Source organism: Vulpes lagopus, chromosome 18 (genome assembly GCF_018345385.1).
Source record: "Vulpes lagopus strain Blue_001 chromosome 18, ASM1834538v1, whole genome shotgun sequence".
NCBI lineage: Eukaryota > Metazoa > Chordata > Mammalia > Carnivora > Canidae > Vulpes > Vulpes lagopus.
In genome coordinates this window covers 10,105,287-10,115,732 of record NC_054841.1, presented here as the reverse complement: position 1 = coordinate 10,115,732, position 10,446 = coordinate 10,105,287, and positions in this window count along the sequence as shown.

Genomic DNA, 10,446 nt, shown 5'->3' with positions numbered 1-10,446 from the left:
TTGTGTCCTCTTCAAATTCTTTCATCAGTAACTTATAGTTTTCAGTGTACAGATCTTTCACCTCCTTGGTTAAATTTATTCCTAGGTATTGTATTCTTTTAGGATGAATTTCTCTTTCAGACAGTTTGTTAGTGTATAGAAATGCAACTGAGTTTTGTATAATGGTTTTTGTACATTATAATGTACAAAAACCATTATATAAAAGTCTATAACTTCACTGAATTTGTTCTAACAGTTTTTTGGCAGAATCTTTAAGATTTTCTATATATGATATATCATCTGCAAATATAAACATTACACCTCATAACAAAGAAATACAAAGGATCAGGGGCGCCTGGGTTGAGCATCTGCCTTTGGCTCAGGGTGTGATCCTGGGTCCTGGGATCGAGTCCCATGTTGGGCTCCCTGCAGGGAGCCTGCTTCTCCCTCTGCCTGTGTTTCTGCCTCTCTGTGTGTGTCTCTCATGAATAAATAAATAGAATCTTAAAAAGAAATACAAAAGATCATAAGGGACTACTACAAACAAATGTACATATAGAAGTAACTGGATAATCTAGAAGTAATGGGTTGATTTCTAGCAACCTACAACCTGCCAGGACTGAATCATGAAGAAAAAGGAAATCTGAAAAGACCAATTACTAATTCAGTCACCTTACTAGCAATCAAAAATCTCCCAAGAAAAACCCAGTACCAGATGGCATTACTGGTGAATTCTATCAAACATTAAAAGAAGAACTAATGCCAGTCCTTCTCAAGCTCTTCCAAAAAATTGTAGAGTAGGGAATACTTCCAAACTCATTTTTATGAGGCCCCTATCACCTTGCTACAAAAGCCAGACCAAAGACCCTGCAATAAAAGGAAACCAGAGGCCAATATCTCTAATGGACACAGATGCAAAAATCCTCAACAAAATACTTGCAAACCAAATTCAGTAGCACATCAAAAGAATTATACACTATCAAGTGGGATTTATCCCTGGGTTACAAGGATATTTCCTTGCATATACAAATCAGTAAATATGGTATACCTCTTTAACAAAATGAAGGATAAAAATTAGATAACTGTCTTCATAGTTGCACAAAAAGCATTTAAAAAAATTCATCTTTAATGATACAAACTCTCAACAAATTAGGAATGGACGGAATGTCCCTCAACTGTTAAAAGCTGTATGTATGTGACAAGCTTACAGCTAACCTCATATTCAACAATGAAAAACTGAAAGCTTTTCCTCTTAAATTAGGAACAAGACAAGGATGCTCAATCTGACCTTCCATTCACCACAGTACTAGAATTCCTTGCCAGAGCTATGAAGCAAGAAAAAGATATAAAAAGCATCCAAATTAGAAAGGAAGAAGTAGGGACGCCTGGGTGGCTCAGCGGTTTGGTGCCTGCCTTTCGACCCAGGCATGATCCTGAAGATCATTCAATCCTGGGATTGAATCTCACATTGGACACCCTGCATGGAGTCTGCTTCTCTCTCTGTCTCTTATGAATAAATAATAAAATCTTTCTTAAAAAAAGGAAGAAGTACATTTTTTGCAAATGACATGTTCTTCTATATAGAAAGCTCTGAAGACTCTACCAAAACCAAACAAAAAAACCCTGCAAGAATAAATGAGTTCAGCAAAGTTGCAAGAAACAAAATTAACAAATCCATTGCATTTCTATACAAAAACAATGAACTATCCAAAAAAAGAAATGAAGAAAATGATGCCATTTATAATAAGATCAAAAAGAATAAAATACTTCAGAATAAATTTAACCTAGTAGGCTAAAGATCTGTATTCTGGAAACCTTAAAGCCTTGAGAGACCCTGAAGAAGACCCAAATAAATGGGAGAGATACTCCATGCATATGCCAATTAAAAGAATTGTCAAATTTCCCATACTACATAGAGCCAATTACAGATCTAAAGTATCTCAAGTAAACCCTAAGTGGCCATCAATTTTACCAGGAGGTGAATGGATGTGGAGAATGTAATAAATTTATGTGTATACCCACACACACACACACACACACACACACACACACACAATAGAGTATGATTCAGCCATAAAAAGGACATCCTGCATTTGAGACAATATGGACGAAACTGGAGGACATTGTGCTAAGTGAAGTAAGTCAAAGACAAATAGTCCATGATCTCATTTATATGTGGAATCTAAAAAAGTCAAACTCCTAGTAACAGAGTAGAGTGGTGGTATCATGGTTGAGGGCTGGGGAAAATAGATATTAGAAGGCATGGACTTCAGTTATGAGATCAGTGAGTTTTAGAAAGCTAAGGTACATCATGGTAAATAGAGTTAATAATTACATTTGAAGCTTATTAAGAGAATAGATCTCAAGTGTCCTCACCACACAGACAAAAAAGGCAACCATGAGGTGATGTACGTGTTAAATAGCTTGATTTTGGGCAATCACTTCACAGTGTTTGCATATATCAGATACCTTGTTGTGTACCTTAAATACATAGAATTCTTGTTTGTCAACCATACCTCAACACAGCTGGAAAACAACTAAATGCAAAGGGACTCCCTCAGAAGGCTTTAAGTGAGCATGTGACACCCGAATTTTCTTTAAGCTCAATTTGGCTGCTGTGTGGTCACTGAGGGCAGGAGTGGGCCAGAGCAGTGAGGGGGCTGCTCAACCAGTCAGGCGGATCATAAATGGTGGTCCAGGGGGCATGAAGCCTAGAGGTAATTGCAGAGATAGACTCACCAGGATTTGCTGATGTGTGAGCCTTGGGGACAGTGAGGGATCCAGGGTCACACCTGGGGTTTTGGCTGCAGAATGCTTAGGTGATTGCCACACACTGATGGGGAAGACTGGGCGTACTTGGAAGGCCTAGGGGTGGTGGGGAGAGAGGAGACTTGGGAATTGGGAAGATCAGGGCACATCGAGTGAGAAATAGTCTATGGCTATCAATAGTCTATGACTTTGAGAAGTCACAAAGGCCATTGCATAAGAGTCTGGGGAGTGGATTGTGAGGGTAAACTCTTGTGCCAAGGTTGTCCTGTGAATCCTTTTCCTCAAGAGCTGTCCTGATGGCATCAGCTACAGAGGGTTCTTGATCAGATCACTGCTACCCTCTTGTATTTTGAGGACCAACGGCAACGGTTCTGGGGTGTTTACTGGGAAGATCTAGCAAGAGCTCAGGGCAAGACACCATCTCTTGGCCCCTAGAGAATGTTTAGGATCAGATTGTCCTTGTACTTCATGTCTGAAGTTCATTGCACTTTGTGTGTAGAGTTTCAGGGTTTGAAATTTCTAGGAAACTAAGAAATCCTGGGCTAGGGAAAAGGATTCTTTCTCATTGGTGATAACTCTGCATCAGCCCGCTTACCAAGCTTGATTTCTGAATTTTACCAGGAGGAAGAAGGAAGGGACTGTTTAGAAGTTTAGAGTGGGTAGCCGTTTTTGGAGAAAGTTTGGTCCAACCCTGTTCAGCAAATGTGCCTCATTACAGCTCTTTCAGCTACCCAAGTTCCTGAAACAAAAATGACTTTCATTTTTTTTCTCTTGAAAATTTTTAAAAAATTAATTCTAGTATAATTAACATATAATATTACATCAGTTTCAGGTATACAATATAGTGATTCCACAATTCCATACATTATTCCGTGCTCATTATGATAAGTGTACTCTTTAATCCCTGTCATCTATTTCACCCATCCCCACCCACCACCCCTCTGGCAACCATCAGTTTGTTCTCCATAGTTCAGAACCCGTTTGGGGGCACCTGGGTGGCTCAGTGGTTGAGCATCTGCCTTCACCTCAGGTCATGATCCCATTGTCCTGGGATCAAGTCCCGCATCACCCCACAGGGAGTCTGCTTCTCCCTCTGCCTATATCTTTCTCTCTCTCTCTGTGTCTCTCACAAATAAATAGAATCTTTTTTTAAAAATCTGTTTTTTGGTTTGTTCCTTTTGTTTCTTAGCTTCCACATATGAGTAAAATTATATGTATTTGTCTTTCTGTGACTTATTTCACTTAGCAGTATAGTCTCTAGATCTGTCCATGTTGTTGCAATGGCCAGATTTCATTATTTTTCATGGCTGAGTAGTAGTCCATTGTGTACATATACCACATCTTTTTTATGCATTCATCTATCGATGGATACTTGAGTTGCTCCCATGATTTGGCTGTTGTAGATAATGCTACAATAAATATAGGGATTCATAAATCTTTTCGAGTTAATGTTTTCATGTTCTTTAAGTAAATAAGTAGTGTGATTATTACTAGATTACTAGTAGTGTGATTACTAGATTACAGGCTACTTCTATTTTTACTGTTTTGAGGAACCTCCATACTGTTTTCCAGAATGACTGTGTACCAGTTTGCATTCTAACAACAAGACATGAGGGTTCCTATTTCTCCACATCCTCCCCACCCCTTGTTGTTTCCTGTCTTTTTTATTTTAGCTGTTCTGACAGATATGAGGTGATATCTCCTTGCGGTTTTGCTTTTTCCTGATGATTTATTAATGATGTTGAGCATCTTTTCATGTGTCTGTTGGCCATCTGTATGTCTTTGGAGAAATGTCTATTCATGTCGTCTGCCCATTTTTAATGGGATTATTTGTTTTTTTTGGTGTGAAGTTGTAAAAGTTCTTTATCTTTGGTTACTAACCCTTTATTGGATATGTCCTTTGCAAATACCTCCTCCCATTCAGTAGGTTGTCTTTTATGGATAGTTTTCTTTGCTGTGCAGAAGCTTTTTATTTTGATGTAGTTCCAATAGTTTATTTTTGCTTTTGTTTCCCTTGCCTCAGGAAACAGATATGTTTCTAGATATAGAAAAATATTCCTGCAGTCAATGTAAGAGAAATTACTGACTGTGCTCTCTTCTAGGATTTTTATGGTTTCAGGTCTCACATTTAGGTCCTCGATCGCATTTTGAGTTTATTTTTGTGTATGGTGTGAGAAAGGGATCAGTTTTAGTCTTTTGCATGGAGCTATCCAGTTTCTCAGCACCATTTGTTGAAGAGCCTGTCCTTTCCCTATTGCATATTTGTGCCTCCTTTGTCAAAGATTAATTGACCATATAGTTGTGGATTTATTTCTGGGCTCTTTATTCTGTTCCATTGATCTATGAATCTATTTGTGTGTGTGTGTGCCAGTATCATACTGTTTTTTTTTTTAATCCTACCTTTTTGATTTGATTACTACAGCTTTGTAGCGTATCTTGAAATCTGGGATCATGATACTTCCATTTTGTTCTTTTTCAGATTGCTTTGGCCTTTTGGGGTCTTTTGTGGTTCCATACAAATTTTAAGATTATTTTTTCTAGTTCTGTAAAAAATGCTATTGGTATTTTTATAGGGATTTCATTCAATCTGTTGATTGCTTTGTGTAGTATGGACATTTTAACAATATTCTTCCAACTCATGAGCATGGAATATCTTTCCATTTGTGTCCTCTTCAGTTTCTTTCATCGGTGTTTTTTTCACCAGAGTAGAAGTATTTCATCTCCTTGGTTAAGTTTATTTCTAGGTAATTTATTATTTTTGGTGCAATTGTAAGTAGGGATTGTTTTCTAATTTTTCTTTCTGCTACTTCATTATTAGTGTGTAGAAATGCAGTGGATTTATGTATATTGGTTTTGTATCCTGCAACCTTACTGAATTCATTTATCAGTTCTAGTAGTTTTTTGAGAAAGTCTTTAGAGTTTTCTCTATATAGTATCATATCCTCTTCAAACAGTAAAAGTTTTGCTTCTTCTTAACCAGCTTGGGTATCTTTTATTTCTTTCTATTGTCTGATTGCTGTGGCTAGGACCTCCAGTACTATGTTGAATAAAAGTGGTGAGAGTGGACATCTTGGTCTTGTTTCTGATCTTAGAGGAAAAACTGTTTTTCACCATGAAGTATGATGTTCACTGTGGGTTTTTCATATAAAACCTTCATTATGTTGAGATCTATTCCCTCTAAACCTACCTTGAGGGTTTTTATCATGAATAGATGTGGTACTTTGTCAAATGCTTTTTCTGCACCTATTGAAATTAAGATATGGTTTTTATCCTCTTGATGTGATATACCATATTGATTTGTGAATATTGAACTACCCTTACATCCCAGGAATAAATACCACTTAATCGTGGTGAATTAATTTTTTAATGTATTGTTGGACTTGGTTTACCAATACTTTGTTGAGGATTTTTGCATCTATGTTCATAAGAGATTGGCCTGTAGTTCTCTTTTTCTGTAGTGTCTGTCTGGTTGTGGTATTAGGGTAATGCTGGTCTCAGAATGAATTTAGAGGCTTTCCTTCCTTTTCTATTTTTTGGAATACTTTAATAAGAATAGGTGTTAATTCCTCTTAAAATGTTTGGTAGAATCCACCTGTGAAGCCATCTAGTCCTAGACTTTTGTTTGTTGGGAGTTTTGTTTTATTGGGGGGGGGGCGCATTGTTTTAGAGACAGAGCAAGAGCAGAGAGGGGCAGAGAAAGAGGGAGAGAGAGAATCTTAAGCAGGTTCTGCATCCACGATGGAGCCCAACGTGGGGTTCAATCTCATGACCCTGAGATCATGACTTGAAATCAAGAGTTGGCTGCTTAACTGACTGAGCCACCCAGGCACCCCTGTTGGGAATTATTTGATTACTGATTCAATTTCATTGCTGGTAACTGGTCTTTTCAAATTTCCTATTTCTTCCTGCTTTAGTATTGAGAGGTTATATCTTTGTAGGAAGTTATCCATTTCTTCTAGGTTGTTCAATTTAAGGGTATATAACTTTTCATAATTTTCTCATAATCCTTTATTTCTGTGGTGTTGGTTATTCTTTCTCTTTAATTTCTGCTTGTGAGTCTCCCCCCCCCCCTTTTTTAAATGAGTCTGACTAAAGTAAAGGTTCTATTTTGTTGCCCTTTTCAAAGAACCAGCTCCTGGTTTCATGGATTTTTTTTCTATTCTTTTTTGTTGTTTCTGTTTTGTCTATTTCTGCTCTAATCTTTATTTTCTTCTACTGGTTTTGGATTTTGTTTTTTCCTAGCTCCTTTTAGGTGTAAAGCTAGGTTGTTTGAGACTTTTCTTGCTTCTTGAGGTAGGCCTATATTGCTATAAACTTAAGCAGTTTTTGCTGCATCCCAAGATATTGGCCCATTGTGTTTTCATTTTCATTTGTCTGCATATATTCTTTGATTTCCTCTTTGACTTCTTGGTTGACCCATTCTTTGTTTAGTTAGTTGCATGTTACTTAATCTCTGTGTATTTTTTTTTCCTCAGCTGTTTTTTCTTATGGTCGATTTCTAGTTTCATAGCATTGTGGTGAGAAAAGATGCTTGGTATGACTTTGATCTTTTTGAATTTTTAAGACTTGTTTTGTGGCCTAATATGTGATCTATTCTGGAAAATGTTCAATGTGCACTTAAAGAATGTGTATCCTGTTGTAAAATGGGATGTTCTGAATAATCTGTTAGGTCCGTCTGTCCAATGTATTATTCAAAACCACTATTTCCTTATTGGTTTTCTGTTTGGATGATCTATCCATTGTTGTAGGTGGGGTGTTAAAGTCCCTTACTCTTACTGTATTACTATTGATTACTTCTTTTATGATATTAACTGATTTTTGTGTTTGGATTGTCCCATAGTTGGTTGGGTACATAAATATTTACAATTGTTATATCTTCTTATTGAATTGTCCTCTTTATATTAGTGTTTTTTATCTCTTGTTACAGTCTTTGTTTTAAAGTCTATTTTGTCCAATTATAAGTATTGCTTCCTTGGCTTTTCAACTTCCATTTGTGTGATAAAAGCTTTTCCATTTCTTCACTTTCAATATGCAGGTGTCATTAGGAGTATCTCTGAAATGAGTCTCTTGTAGGCAGCATATGTATGGGTATTGTTGTGGGGCTTTTTAAAAATCCATTCAGTCACCCTAAGTGTTTCCTGCTTTTCTTACTCCTACTTACAGTTTTTCCCTTCCACTCAGAGTCCCCTTTAACATTTCTTGAAGGGCTAGTTTAGTGGTCATGAATTCCTTTAATGTTTGTCTGGGAAACTCTATCTCTCTTTCTATTCTGAATGATAGCCTTGCTGCATAGAGTACACTTGGCTGCTGATTTTACCCTTTTAGCACTTTGAATATATCGTGCCACTCCCTTCTGGCCTGAAAAGGTTCTGCTCAAAAATCAGCTGAAAGCCTAATGGGGTTTCCCTTGTATGTGACTGCTTTCTTTTCTCTTGCTGCTTTTAAATTTCTTTTTATCTCTACTTTTTGTCATTTTAATTACTGTGTGTCTTGGTGTGGACCTCCTTGGGTTGATTGTTGTTGTTGTTGTTGTTTGTTTTTTCTTGTTGTTGTTGGGGGCTCTCTGTGCCTCCTGGATCTGAATTTCCATTTCCTTCTCCAGCTTTGGGAAATTTTCAGCTATTAGTTCCTCAGATAAACTTTCTGACCCTTTTTCTCTTTTCTCCTTCTGGGATCCCATAATGTGAATGTTATTACACTTGATGATGTTGCTGAATTCCCTAAGTCTTTTTTCATTTATTATTTTTTCTCTTTCCTGTTTAGCTTGATTGCTTTTCATTACTCTGCCCTCTGGGTCACTGGTTCATTCTTCTGCTTCCTCTAGTCTACCATTTATTCCCTCTAGTGTATTTTCAGTTTAGTCAATGAGTTGATGGTCTCTGATTGGTTTTGTATGTTTCCTCTCTCCTTGCTAAGGGTCCCACTGAGGTCCTCCACTCTTCTCAAGTCCAGTGAGTATCTTTATTACCATTACTTTAAATTCTCTATCAGGCATATTACTAATCTCCATTTCACTTCAGTCTCCTGCTGTGTTTTGCCTTGTTCTTTCATTTGGGATCTATTCCTCTGTCTCCTCATTTTGTCTAACTCTATATATGTTTCTCTTCTTTTTAAAACAAGATTTATTTATTTTAGAGGAGAGAACAGGGGAGAGGCAGAGAATCTCCAGTAGATTCCCTGGTGAGTGTGAAGCCCGATGTGGGGCCCAATCCCATGACCCTGAGATCACGACCTGAGCCAAAATCAAAAGTCAGACATTTAACTGACTGAGCCACCCAGGTGCCCCTCTGTCTGTTTCTATGTGTTAGGAAAGTCAGCTAGGTATCCTATTCTTGAAAGTAGTGGCCTTATGAAGAAGAGATTCTATGGTGCCTCACAGTTGAATGTTCCCTGTTCACTGGAACTTCATGCCTCTGGGGTGTCTCCTATGTGTGTTGCATGCTCCCTATTGTGGCTGAGCTGCTTTTGCCTTCAGTGGGCAAGGGATTGGTGCTGTGGGAATGGGATTGGTGTCTGTTATTAATGGACCCATCTGGGCCTGCCTTGGGCTTGAGGTGAGTCAGACCAGGTGTTTGCTGGAGACATGGTAGCACCCAACTGCGGGAGAACATGGGGACGGGGCACGTGGTGTCAGCAAGGTCCACACCAGGGAAAGGGGACCTGTAGCCCCTAACTACAGCAGGCAGGGCTGGAGGAGGCAAATCCCCAGAAGCAGGTGGGAGGTGGGAAGCAAGGTTTGCAGGAGTCTGTCATGGAGGAGACCTGGGGTGGAGGCCTGGTGTGTGTGGGGGGGTGCCCACAAGATAACACAGGGGCAGGGCTTGCTGTTAGCGAGTTAGGTAGGGGTTGCTATGGCCTTGCTGTTTCCTGTTAGGTGTCTAGGCAGGGGGCAGGGGGAGGAAAGCGGCACCTGCCGCCAGCTCCTTTGTTCCTAGAGCAGTGTCCCTGCCCCTCTAGCACTGCTCTGGGATTAGTAAAGCAATCTCCCTCCCCTATTCCACAGGCAATTTTCAAACTGCTGCCTCTGTACTTTACGTCCACAGGCTGTTTGTTGTGCTGTCTCTTCAAGGTCAAGGACGCAGTTTCCTCTCCCTCCCACCTCTGCCTGAGCCTGTTGATTTTTAAAGTTCCAGGTTTTAAGCCCTGAAATGTGCCCCGCCCCCCCGCAATTTTCAAAGCCCAATGGTATGAGGATTTGTCTTTCTCGTACAGGCTTCCCAGTCTAATAGTTCCTCTCCCCTCTGTACACTTGTGGCGTCCCTCCAGGGGACAGCCCCGAGGGTCTGTTTAGCTCCCAACCCTGTCTCTGCCCTTCCTGCCCTCTGATGTGGCCTTTTCTCTCCTTTCTGGTGGCCGTCGTGCCGGGTTCTGGGCCATGTACCTGATGTGGTTGTTGCCTCGTATCTGTGGGACAAGGTGAGCTTAGGGCTTCCTGCTCTGCCATCTTCCCCAAAAGTCTGGCCTTCACTCCTTTTCTAAGATTTTATTTATTTGACAGAGAAAGGAGGAGAAACAGACTCCCCGCTGAGCAGGGAGCCCGGTGTGGGACTCGATCCCAGGACGTGGGATTATGACCTGAGCCGAAGGCAGATGCTTCACCACCTGAGCCCCCAGGTGCCCGCGGCCTTCATTTTTTAATGGTCTCTGTGGTTATGCCTCCTTCTTGGGATTATTTCCTATTCAACCCACTCCTGCCAA